General features: G+C 43.5%; 1 protein-coding gene across 3 annotated transcripts in view; it reads right to left on the bottom strand.

Moving 5' to 3' along the window:
- Positions 1–13694, bottom strand: part of RNF185 (ring finger protein 185) — a 46011-nt gene that overhangs the window by 25276 nt on the left and 7041 nt on the right. The window contains exon 2 of one of the 3 annotated variants that reach the window (XM_054470374.2): positions 4086–4181. The exons of the other annotated variants lie outside the window; for them this stretch is intronic. The gene's annotated coding sequence lies outside the window, so the exon portion shown is untranslated. The remainder of the gene's footprint in view (positions 1–4085; positions 4182–13694) is intronic. 3 annotated transcript variants of the gene reach the window in all.

The raw sequence follows: 13694 nt of genomic DNA, 5'->3' as shown, positions 1-13694 counted from the left end.
TGTGGAAGAACATACTCAACTGTATTACTTTTTTTCTTCTTTTTTTTTGAGACGAGTCTCATTCTGTCACCCAAGCTGGAGTGCAGTGGCGTGATCTCGGCTCACTGCAACCTCCACCTCCCGGGTTCAAGCAATTCTCCCTGCCTCAGCTTCCTGAGTAGCTGGGCTTATAGGTGCCCACCACCATGCCCAGCTAATTTTTGTATTTTTAGTAGAGACAGGGTTTCGCCATGTTGGCCAGGCTGGTCTTGAACTCTTGACCTCAGGTGATCCCCCTACCTCAGCCTTCCAAAGTGCTGGGATTACACGTGTGAGCCACTGCACCCGGCCTTTACATGTATTACTTTTGAAATCAGTCAAAAGAATAATAATACATAAAATTTTCCACCCCCCCATGTTCTGGTTTCTACCCCATGTTCTGGTTTTCCCCAATCCTGAAAGTTCTGAGTTCAAGTCCTGGTTCCATCACTGACTGTCCATATGGCCACGGTAGATCCCTTGATGATTTGAATCTCTTTTCTCACCTGAAAAGCGAGAGTATCATGCCTCCTACATGGCTACTGAGGTGGCCCTATGAAATAACACAGTGACCTGGAGGGCCCACCAAGGCAGGACAGGGCTGTTGCTGTTGGGGACGCACACATTTCATACCATGTAACCTGGTCCACTGCTACCCCAATTCCTGGACCCAACAAAGCTGTGCATGGCCCATACTCATACACACAGGCATAAGGGGACAACAAGGATCAAGGTAGGTGTTGAAGTAGGAATGGTTAAGGGACAGTAACAGGTCAGCTCAGAGTTTACAGGGAGTGGCAGCCTTGTGCCAGGCCAGGCACTGAGACAGGCCTGCATGTCCCAACTGTAGGCAGGCCATATCACTCTCCTTGTAATTCTTAGTAGACACCACGTGGTCCCCACCCAGGATCTAGAGCCTCATCCTAGCAGGCACTCAAATATTTGCTGAGTGAGGATGGGCACGCATGACTGACTTTGGTCAACTCCCAGCTGGCTGGTCACCAACTTTTCTTTGTAATATATTCTGGGCCCCACAGCTGCATACTCATCCCTGGAGCCACCTCTCCTCACTTTCTCCTACCCCTATGCACAGGAATCTCAGCACACCAAGGTGGCATGGCAGAAATGAGCAGCTTCCCCTGCAGATTGTCTACTGAGCACCTACAGAACCATATGGGCCTACCAGGACTGGGACAGTGGCCCAAAACATAGAGGTTCCTGATTGGCTCAGGAACTAGGCAGAAAGAGAATCAGGTCCTGAGCATACCTATATGGCCATCCTGCTAAAATTTCTCATGGTCCCTGTAGAAGCTACAGACTTTGACCTGACCACAGAGCAACCTGGTGGTGGCTAGTTCTGTGCCCCTGTCCCTACCCTGAATATTCTTTTCTCCTGACCAGAATCCACTCTCTAGTTTTCAAAGCATTTCACATCTATCGCTGCGTTTTATCCTCATGCCATTTTACAGATGAGGACACTGGGCCAGGGACATTAGAGGACTGCCTAAGGCCAGGACACCATGCAATGCCAAATTCAGACATCCTAACACAGTATCAGCACTCTCTTCATACTTATGTTTTTCTATTAACATGCTGCTTTACAAAATTAAATACCTGGTCTTTGTCTTCCCTCACATTTTTTGTGCAATGTTGTAACTTTTGTGCTGTTTGAAATGAGTACAGAGTAAATTAATCACTCATCCATTTATTCATTCAACCAACCAACAGTTTTCCAATGCCAACTACATTTGAGGTCTGGTGCTACCAACTGTGGAGGAGTTACAAAGAGGAACAAGACCAAGTTGAGGTCTTGGAGTCTAGTACAGGAGCTGAAGGCACATAGATTAATTTTAAGAATTCTAAACAAGGGGCTCCATCAAACTCACCTGTTTTTCCTTTCGTTGTTGTTTTTGCTTGTTTTTCTTAAACAAAGCATCCTCTCACCCCACGAAAGATCTGGTTCCCAGATCCCTTCAGAGATTTAAATAGGATCTGGACCTAGATCAGGCCTAAGAATCTGTATGCTTTTAATGTAGCTCTCACTTTCTACCCTAGATGATTCTCTAATTAACAGAGTTTTGGAAACCCAGCTCTAGAAGAGGGTACAGCTCTATCAATAGCACAAAGCAATACCAACAAAATACAGTATTCTAGAAGGACAGAAACCTCAGGGCCTATCCAGCTACAATCCACAGGGACTACAGAGCGGTCAGATAAACTTGGGGGGTAACGGACAAATCTGCTGAATTCAGATCAATCAGCATTTGGTCCACTGGAACACAGCTGATCATTTTAAGAAATAAGTTCACACCTAGTTTTGAAAAACAGTCCTAACTTTGAGATGTGCAGGGCAACACATGTGGTGCTGGGACTAACGCAGATTTGCAATACTTAATGATCCTGTAGGGACACAAAGCCTGGCGGCTGAATTGACTGACCCAGTATCTTCAATATATTACCTTCCCAGAGCTGGCCTTTGGTCCACTTGGTCTGGCCCACCTCATAGGAATTGAGCAAGAAAGAGAACACGAGAGTTGAATATCCCTGCAGGAACCACCAGGGAACTTGATCTCATGAGGAAATCTCTCTGTAGCATTCTTAAATTCAATTATCAAGTTCTAGAGAACTGTAGGAATTCATAATCTGCCTTTTCTGTCCCTTTAACTCCAAGAATTTCTAGACCAGGGTGTAGTGAGACACCTAGAAATGTTAATCTTAGATATGAAGATTATGAATTTGGGTGATAAATAACAGGCACGATCCCAGCAGAGGTCTCATTTCTGTGAGCACATGCTTATTCACACGGAAGCCTTCTGTCAGGAACCCTGGCATGCCTGAGCCTGTCTACGCTGCTCATTAGATTGCTGCTGCACCACACGTAGGCAGAAATGGGACCTGCATTCCAAGAATGTCTACATCATACTCATAGAAGGATGGAATGGGAAGAACTCTGAATAAGTTTATTGGAACTTGGAACACACAGAAACCAGCTTTGAAATTTTAAAGTCTAAGTGGTGTTTAGGTCCCTAGGCTAGCCCATGGAGATTTGGCCCTCAAATATAGGATCAGAAGAACAGAGAAGGCTGAAAGGACTGGCTTCTTTTCATTGGGGCTGCACTGGTCCTTTTCTCTGGTTCCCTCTAATCTTCCTATCTACTTAGTAGATAGGAATGAATCTTCAAAGATTCATTAAAGATCCTATTATTTGCCAGGCATTCAAGATACAGAAATAAAACATTTTTTTCAGTCTAAAGGGAGACACAGACAAGTGAACCAACAAGGCAACCCAGTGTACTGGGAACTGACAGAAGTGTGTACATAGTACCTGAAGACAGAGAATGCTGGGGAGGATGTAGACACGGCACAAGGAACAAGTGCATAATTCATGGTAAGGCAGCAAGGGCTGGGACTAAGGGAAGAAGAAAAGCCCTTGACTCTTAGTGCCCTTCAGCCTTGGCCTGCCTGGCTCACATACCCTATAGGGTACCTAACCCAGATCTGCCTAACCTTCCAAAGGGCTCCATGATTTTAACATCTCTTTTTCTCCCCAACTAGCTCCCATTACCTGGTTAAATAAACTGGTACGTCCACATAATAGATTACATAGCCACTAAAAATAATGCTTCCACAGAGATTTTGCTTACATAGGAATTTCAATTACATGACATAATATTAAGTGAAAAAAACAGGATGGGCTGGATGTGGTGGCTCACGCCTGTAATCCCAGCAGTTTGGGAGGCTGAGGCAGGTGGATCACGAGGTCAGGAGATCGAGACCATCCTGGCTAACACGGTGAAACCCCATCTCTACTAAAAATACAAAAAATTAGCCGGGTGTGGTGGCAGGCACCTGTAGTCCCAGCAACTCGGGAGGCTGAGGCAGGAGAATGGTGTGAACCCGGGAGGCGGAGCTTAGAGTGAGCTGAGATCGCACCACTACACTCCAGCCTGGGTGACAGAGCAAGACTCCATCTAAAAAAAAAAAAAAAAAAAAAAGAAAGAAAAAAGCAGGATGTAAAATTGTATACAAAATTGAATATATATGTGGCCACGTGCAGTGGGTCATACCTGCATTCCCAGCACTTTGGGAGGCTGAGGCAGGAAGATTGCTTGAGCCCAGGATTTGGAGCAGCTGGGAGTCTGACACAGGAGAATTGCTTGAACCTGGGAGGGAGGGAGGGAAAGGTTGCAGAGAGCCCACTGCACTCCAGCCTGGGCGACAGAGCGAGATTCTGCCTCAAAAAAAAAAAAAAATTGAATTTATTTGTTATCAGCAGGTTAAAAAGATACCAAAAAAAGAGGTCAAAAATATTAACTGTAATAGTCTCCGGACAGTGGACTTATGGACAAATTTCTTAAGCTTTAAAAAATACTTACATGTACTTGCCACCTTTTCCATAGTGAGTATTCTGTTAATACTCAGGAAAATATAGGCCAAGCATGGTGGCTCACGCCTGTAATCCTAGCACTTTGGGAGGCCAAGATGGGAGGATTGGTTGAGGCCAGGAGTTCGAGACCAGCCTGGTCAACACAGAGAGCTCTCATCTCAAATTACAAAATAAAAGATGTGAAAGGTCCAATACCTTCAGATCTCAGTAGAGGACAAAAAAGGAAAGCAATCTGAATTAAGTACATTCACAACTGAGGTGTGAATGGTCCTTAGAATAATAATCATCTCAGAAATTTTAACAATTTTAATTTTATGAATTTATTTTTTAAATAAGTAACACGTTTACATGGCTCAAAATTCAATAGGTACAACAAAAGGATATAGGCTGAAAAGTCTCTCCCTATCCCTGGAACCCAATAGCCCTGTTTTCTACCTTCAAGACTGCTTGACTATATCACTAGTATAAATCCTAGAAGTAGAACTGCAAGGTCAAAGTATTTATATTTGTAACTTTGAGATAGTGCCGAATACCCCCAGGGAAGATGTGCCAATTTATATTCCTATGAGAAATACATAAGACATTTGTTTCCCTAAGTCCTTGACAATGACATGTATGTTTTCCAAAAGATAATATATGGCTTTTTTTTTTTTGAGACAGAGTTTCACTCTTGTTGCCCAGGATGGAGTGCAATGGCGTGATCTCGGCTCACTGCAACCTCCACCTCCCGGGTTGAAGCAATTCTCCTGCCTCAGCCTCCTGAGTAGCTGGACCCACCACCACGCCTGGCTAATTTTTGTATTTTTAGTAGAGACGGGGTTTCACCATGTTGGTCACACTGGTCTCAAACTTCTGACCTCAGGTGATCCACCCAGCTCAGCCTCCCAAAGTGCTGGGATTACAGGCGTGAGCCACTGCGCCTGGCCTGGAGAATATATGTTAAGTGAAATGAGAAATATAATTTTGGCAGTCTGGAAAGATAGTTTAAATTCACTAATTTGCTAGTAAGATTCATTACATTCCACACACTGTGCTAGGCCTTAGAGATAGGACAATTTCCAAACATACACACACACAAACACATACATAAATATATTTTGAGACAGAATCTCGCTCAGGCACCCAGGCTGGAGTGCAATGGTGTAATCTTAGCTCACTGCAGCCTCCACCTCCCAAGCTCAAATGATCCTCCCACCTTAGCCTCCCGAGTAGCTGGGATTACAGCTGTGTGCCACCACATCCAGCTAGCTTTTTTTTGTTTGTTTGTAGAGATGGGGTTTCGCCATGCTGCCCAGGCTGGTCTCGAACTCCTGGGCTCAAGCAATCCACCTGCCTCAGCCTTGACCTCCTAAATTGCTGAGATTACAGGCAATCAGCCACCATGCCCAGAGATAACACATATTTGAGTGGGGATTCTAGAGTCAGCTGTTCCTATTTTTTCACATTTTCGTCCACTACTTTTTTTTTTTTTTTAATTTGAGACGGAGTCTCGCTCTGTTGCCGAACTGAAGTGCAATGGCACAATCTCAGCTCACCACAACCTCTGCCTCCTGGGTTCATGCGATCCTCCCGCCTCAGCCTCCCAAGTAGCTAGGATTACAGGCACCCGCCACCACACCCAACTAATTTTTTTGGTATTTTTCGTAGAGGCAGTTTCACCATGTTGGTCAGGCTGGTCTCGAACTCCTGACCTCAGGTGATCCGCCCACCTCGGCCTCCCAAAGTGCTGGGATTACAGGCATGAGCCACCACACCCAGCCTCTTCCATTATTTTTAAATACAAAGAATGTTTTGTTCATTTGTTGGGTTTTAAGCTTCAATTATTTTTGAAAAATTACCAGGTTTCATTTTTTAAAAAGTACAAAATGGAGGACAAGAATGGTGGCTCACTCCTGTAATCCTAGCACTTTGGGAGGCCGAGGCAGGAGGATCAGTTAAGGCCAAGAGTTCAAAACTAGCCTGAACAATATAGTGAGACCCCATCACCAAAAAAATTTAAAATTAGCCAGGCATGGTGGCGTGTGCCCATAGTTCTAGCTCCTTGGGAGGCTGAGGCAGGATGATCACTTGAGCCCAGGAGCTCAAGGCTGCAGTGAGCGATGATGACGCCACTGCACTCCAACCTTGGAGACAGAAGGAAACTCTGTTTCTTAAATTAAAAAAAAAAAAATTTTTTTTAAAGAGTGAAATGGGATTTGTACTACCACTGGCACAAACTTTTAAGTGTCATCTAAGAAGTTGCCTTTTGTCATAAAATGTTCCTTAACTTTTTTCCTTGAAAACTAGCACGGCACAGAGGAATGTGATGGCTGAGTTCAAATCTCAGCTCTGCAACTTATTCTGTGACTTCAGACAAGTTATTTTCTCTCTGAGCGTTTGTTTTTCTCATTTGCTAAAATGAGGCTAATACCTTCCTCACAAGACAGTTCTAAGAAATAGAGATAAAACAGTACGGGACTAGCATAGTGCCTGGCACATAGTTAAGTACTCATGAAATGTTAATCCCCCTCCCTTTTAAGGTCTCTGAGTTCACTGAAGGTAAACTGTTATTGTATATTCCTCATAGAGATATGCAACCAGCAGGTACTTCGTTAATTTGCTGAGTAAATGAGTCACAACTTTCCTTTCTCAATGAGCATCATTCCTTGAATGTGGAGTAGATGAGACATCAGAACTGTGTATGTTTATGAATTGAGAGGAAATCTAAAATTAGACACAATTTGACCCAGAGAAAATCAGATTTTCCCCAAGTGTTAAAATTAGGGGACACTTGCTCTATTTCTTATCACTATAAGTAACATCAGCTAACACTCTGCTCAGCCCTCTACATGAATTATCTCATTTAATCTTTATGGCCTGCCTTTAGGTAAACACTACTGTCACCATTAGCATCCCTTGGGATGTTAAATAAAGGCTCAGAGTAGTTAGGTAACTTGCCCATGGTCACAGACCTAGTCAGAGGCAAAGCTTCCCAACCCAAGCCAACGTCCTTAACAAATGGTAACTCAGTGATCTGTTCTTGTGCATCTCATCAAGCGGAGACCCAACTTCCAGGTTCCTTACTCAACACAGGGCTAGGTGCCTCAGGAGCACCTGATATATACGTGTGTGTGTGTGTGTGTGTGTGAATGAGTTGACAGATCTGATGCCCAGGAGCAATTAGAACTGTACAACTCAATATAGCCAACTAGAGTTGTGGAAAATCAGTATCCTATAAGAGCAAAACATGCTGTTCAGAACTGGAAATGTTACATAACTTAGAGTCAATTTTTTTTTTTTTAAGTATTACCCAAAACTCTTACACAAATGAAAAAAAAATTGAGAGATCTGCAACCGGAAGTAGTTTCAAGTTTTCTCAAATTTCTCCCTATTAAAGATAACATACTCACACAGAGGTTTGGTTATCCACTGAACTATTACACACTCTAGTGAGATACCTCCTAGGGCCAACAGCACAGTGCCTGACAGGAAGTAGATGTTTGATTAAGGTATGTGAATGAATGAAGGGGATTTAATTTCAATCAAACCAATACAGCTGAGGAAAATAGTGTTTTAAAGAAAAGCTCTTCAGACTGGACAGACACCAGTTAAGGGCTGTGAATTTCTAGTATAACACCGTGAAAGAAATAATCTAGAGACAGAGGACTTAGCCTAAGGCTCAGGTCTGTCACTCACTATGCCAATGTCCTTACCTGCAAATGGGAAATAATTGTTCCGGCCATTCCTTTGTCATGAGAAAAGTTTAAAAAATAAGGGTTTTGCTTTTTTTTTTTTTTTTTTGAGACGGGGGTCTCACTCTGTTGCTCAGGCTGGAGTGTAGTGGCACGATCTTGGCTCACTGCAACCTCTGCTTCCTGGGTTCAAGCGATTCTCCTGCCTCAGCCTCCTGAGTAGCGGGGACCACAGGTGTGCACCATCATGACCAGCCAATTTTTGTATTTTTAGTAGAGACGGAGTTTCACCTTGTTGGCCAGGCTGGTCTTGAACTCCTGACCTCAGGTGATCTGCCTGCCTCAGCCTCCCAAAGTGCTGGGATTACAGGCATGAACCAGCGCGCCCAGCCTTGTTGTTATTTTAAATAAGTATGAAACAGTGCCTAGCCCCTATTAGACAAAGAAATTAATGAGGAAGCAGTAAGATTAATATTCTGAATTCATGATTGCAGGTGTGCAACACAATGCCTGGTTAATTTATTTGTATTTTTAGTAGAGACAGGGTTTCGCCATGTTGGCCAGGCTGGTCTCAAACTCCTGACCTCAAGTGATCTGCCCGCCTCAGCCTCCCAAAATGCTGGGATTACAGGCATTAGCCACCACACCTGGCCAGGTTTCACTTTTATTTTCACACAGTCAGTGCAATCTCATTAATTCAGATTCTATAAAATGTCATTAATTCATATTTTACCTGAGGTTGAGCTAAAGACCTCTAAAATATTCTGAAGGTAGAGTATAAAAACAATAAGGTTGACAAGATCTAACCAATTAAGTAGAAAACTTTTTAGATTTTAATACCCGGTATATACTTGACAAAACAATGATCTCACTTCTCCTTTCTTTTTTTTGAGATGGAATTTCGTTCTTGTTGCCCAGGCTGAAGTGCAATGGCGCAATCTTGGCTCACCGCAACCTCCGCCTCCTAGGTGCGAGACATTCTCCTGCCTCAGCCTCCTGAGTAGCTGGGACTACAGGCATGCACCACCACACCCAGCTAATTTTGTATTTTTAGTAGAGATGGGTTTTCTCCATGTTGGTCAGGCTGGTCTCAAACTCCCGACCTCAGGTGATCTGCCTGCCTCGGCCTCCCAAAGTGCTGGGATTACAGGCACAAACCACCACGCCCAGCCTCTCACTTCTTTCAACAGGAAGTCCTGACTAGGACCAACTGTGATTAAAGATAAAACCAAAATGATACCATTTTGGAAAGTCTATAATATTGACTTTTACAAATTGGTCTTGTGCCTTGAGCCACCCCCATTGTATTTGTTACCAGTGCTGTTTGGCAAACACTTAGAGAATGACAACTACCAGGCCCATGATAAAAATAAATCAGAGGGCCAGGTGCAGTAGCTCACGCCTGTAATCCCAGCACTTTGGGAGGCCGAGGCGGGTGGATCGCCTGAGGTCAGGAGTTCAAGACCAGCCTGGCCAACATAGTGAAACCCTGTCTCTACTAAAAATACCAAAAAAAAAAAAAAATTAGCTGGTCGTGGTGGTGGGTGCCTGTAATCCCAGCTACTAGGGAGGCTGAGGTGGGAGAATCGCTTGACCCAAGGAGGCGGAGGTTGCAGTGAGCCCATATGGCGCCACTGCACTCCAGCCTGGGCAACAAGAGCAAAACTCCGTCTCAAAAATAAATAAATAAATGAATAAATAAATAAATAAATAAATAAATAAATAAGTGAGTAAATCAGAGAAGGTCCTGGTTCCTCTGCTCAAGGAATTTATAGTCAGAATGTAACTATTAAAAAACAAAAAGCTTCTCACACTAAGAAGTGCCTTGGCAGAGATGATAGTGTTAAGAAAAAACAAGAAACTTCCTTGGGCTTTGCCCAGGATCTACTCCTGTATTCAGAGACCTGTCCATCTTTAAAAACCCCCACATGCCAGGCACAGTGGAACATGCCAGCTACTCAGGAGGCTGAGGCAGGAGGATTGCTTGAGGCCAAGAGTTTGAGACAAGCCTGGGCAGCATACAAAGACCTTGTCTCAAAAATAAATAAATATTAAAAAATAAAAACCTGGCCAGGCGTGGTGGCTCACACCTATAATCCCAGCACTTTGGGAGTACAAAATGGGTGGATCATCTGAGGTCAGGAGTTCGAGACCACCTTAGCCAACATGGTGAAACCCTATCTCTACTAAAAAATACAAATTAGCTGGGCGTGGTGGCACATGTCTGTAATCCCAGCTACTTGGAAGGCTGAGACATGGGAATCGCTTGAACCCTGGAGGTGGAGGTTGCAGTGAGCTGAGATTGTGCTACCATACTCTACCCTGGGTGACAGAGTGAGACTCTGTCTCAATAAATAAATAAAATAAATAAAAAATAAAAACCACATCTGGCCAGACGTGGTGGCTCATGCCTGTAATCCCAGCACTTTGGGAGGCCGAGGCGGGTGGATCACGAGGTCAGGAGATCGAGACCATCCTGGCTAACATGGTGAAACCTTGTCTCTACTAAAAATACAAAAAAAATTAGCCGGGCCTGGTGGCAGGCAATTGTAGTCCCAGCAACTCGGGAGGCTGAGGCAGGAGAATGGCATGAACCCGGGAGGCGGAGCTTGCAGTGAGCAGAGATTGCACCACTGCACTCCAGCCTGGGCGACTGAGCAAGACTCTGTCTCAAAAAAAAAAAAAAAAAACCAAAAAAAAAAACCAAAACACATCACTGTTACATCACCAGGCACTTCTGAGGAGCAATTAAGAGAGCAAATATCAGAGTCAGGTGCTATAGAAACTATCATAGGAATTAATCTGGCAACTGGACCCAGGACAGAATGGCCAGTGAGTCCCCTAGGCCATTTCCACAGAAGCAGACACAATCTGGCTCAATGAACATAGAAGTGCTGCTTCTAATCTTTGCATGTCCTTAGGCCAGCTGGAAGACAAGGATCCAACACTCGGGAGCTTTGTTCCCAACGACCAATGAAATGAAGAGATGGACTCCTGTCATCTACAGCAGATGCAGAGTAGGGAAGTAGGGTTTGAAGGCCGGGTGTGGTGGCTCAGCCAGTAATCCCAGCACTTTGGAAGGTGGAGGCAGGCAAATCACTTGAGCCCAGAAGTTTGAGACCAGCCTGGGTAACATGGCAAAACCCCATCTCTACAAAAAAACACAAAAATTAGCCAAGAGCAGTGGCGCATGCCTGTGGTCCCAACTACTCAAGAGGCAAAGGTGGGAGGACTGCTTAAGTCCGGGAGGCAGAGGATGCAGTGAGCTGAGATCACGCCACTGCACTCCTGCCTCGGCGACAGAGAGACCCTGTCTCTAAAAAACTAAAAATTAAAAAAAGAGAAGTAGGATATGATAACCAGGCAACAATTAGGGCCGCCTCTGAGAATTTTAAACCAGGAGCCACCTGGTCATGACTTTAAAAACTATATTTCTGGCATTGATTTCTTGGAATGACACCAAAAGTACAGGTAACAAAAGAAAAAGTAGACAAATTGGATTTCATAAAAATTTAAAAATTTTGTGCATAAAAAGACACTACCAATAGAGTAAAATGGCAATTCATAGAATGGGAGAAAATATTTGCAAATCATATATCTGAAGAGGAATTAATATCCTGAATACACAGACAACTCCTAAAACTTAACAACAAAACAACCTAATTCAAAAGTGGGGCCAGGTATGGTGGCTCAGGCCTGTAATTCCAGCACTTTGGGAGGCTGAGGCAGGCAGATCACTTGAGGTCAGAAGTTCGAGACCAACTTGGGCAACATGGCGAAACCTTGTCTCTACTAAAAATACAAAAAAACTAGCCAGGTGTGGTGGCACACGCCTGTACTTCCAGCTACGTGGGAGGCTGAGGCAAGAGAATTGCTTGAACCCAGGAGGCGGAGGTTGCAGAGCCCAGATTCCACCACTGCACTCCAGCCTGGGCAAGAGAGAGAGAGACTCTGTCTCAAAAAAAATTTTAAAAGGGTGCGGGGGGTGGCAAAGGACTTGAATAGAGACATTTCTTCAAAGAAGAAATACAAATGTCCCAAAAGCACACAGAAGGGTGTTCAACATCACTAATCATCAGGGAAATGCAAATCAAAAGCACAATGAGATACCATCAGAATGACTACTATTTTTATAACACCAGAAAATAATAAGTTTTGGCAAGGATGTAGAGAAATGGAACCCTTGTGCTCTGTTGGTGGGAATGTAAAATGGTACAGCTGCTGTGGAAAACAGCACGGAGGCTCCTCAAAAAAATTAAAAACTGAACTACCATATGATCCAGCAATTCTACCTCTAGGTATGTACCCAAATAATTGAAAGCAAGGTCACAAAGAAATAGCTATACATCAATGTTCACAGTAGCAGTATTCACAATAGCTGAAACATGGAAGCAATCCAAGTGTGCATCAACAGATGAATGGATAAGCAAAATACATACAATGGAAAATCATTTTATCTTAAAAAGGAAGAAAAATTCTCACATATGCTACAACATAAATGAACCTCAAGAACATCAAGTTAGGTGAAATAAGTCAGTCAAAGGAAGACAAACACTAAGCTGGGTGAAGTGGTGCCCACATGTAACCCCAACTACTTGGGAGGCTGAGGCAGAAAGATCACTTAAACCCAAGAGTCTGACACCAGCCACACGGTTAGACCTCATTTTCAAAAATAAAAAGGACAAATACTGTATGATTCTACTTATATGATGTACTTAGAGTAAACAAAATCATAGAGACAGAAAGTGGAATAGTGGTTGGCAGTGGCCAGGGGGAAGAAGAAATAGGGAGTTATTGTTTAATAGATACAGAGTTTCACTTTTACAAGATGAAAACAGTTCTGGAGGTAGATGGTGGTGATGTTTCTAGAATATGAATGTACTTAATACCACTGAGCTGTACACTTAAAAAATGGTTAAGATGGTAAATTTTATATGAATTTCACTACAATTAAAAAAACTGGGCCCAGGTACGGTGGCTCATGCCTGTAATCCCAGCACTTTGGGAGGCCAAGGCAGGCGGATCACTTGAGGTCAGGCGTTCGAGACCAGCCTGGGCAAATGGCAAAACCCCATCTCTACTAAAAATACAAAAATGAGCCAGGTGTGGTGGTGAGCACCTGTAATTCCAGCTATTTGGGAGGCTGAGGCACAATAACTGCTTGAACCCAGGATGCTTGAACCCAGCTGAGATGACACTCAGCCTAGGTGACAACGGAGTGAGACTGTCTCAAAAAAAAAAAAAAAAAAAAGGAAAAAAAAACCCTACGTTTCCATAAAAGGTCATACATTGTGTGATTTTCTTATTAGAATCTTATTAGAAATATCTAGACTAGGCAAATTCATACAGATAGAAAGTGGATCAGAGGTTACCAGGAGCTGGGGGGAGGAAAGAACGAGGAGTTATTGCTTCATGGGTAGAGTTTCTGTTTGGTATGCTGAAAAAGTTTTGGAAATAGTGGTGATGGTTATACAACATTGTGAATTTACTTAATGCCACTGAATTGTACATTGAAAAATAATTAAAATGGGCCAGGCACAATGGCTCACTGCTGTAATTCCAGCACTTTAGGAGGCTGAGGCAAGAGGATTGCCTGAGCCCCAGAAGTTGAAGCTGCA

This window comes from Pongo pygmaeus, chromosome 23 (assembly GCF_028885625.2).
Source record: "Pongo pygmaeus isolate AG05252 chromosome 23, NHGRI_mPonPyg2-v2.0_pri, whole genome shotgun sequence".
In the NCBI taxonomy this organism is placed as follows: domain Eukaryota; kingdom Metazoa; phylum Chordata; class Mammalia; order Primates; family Hominidae; genus Pongo; species Pongo pygmaeus.
The sequence above is the reverse complement of the archived record's forward strand: the minus strand, read 5'-3'. Positions and strand labels throughout refer to the sequence as shown.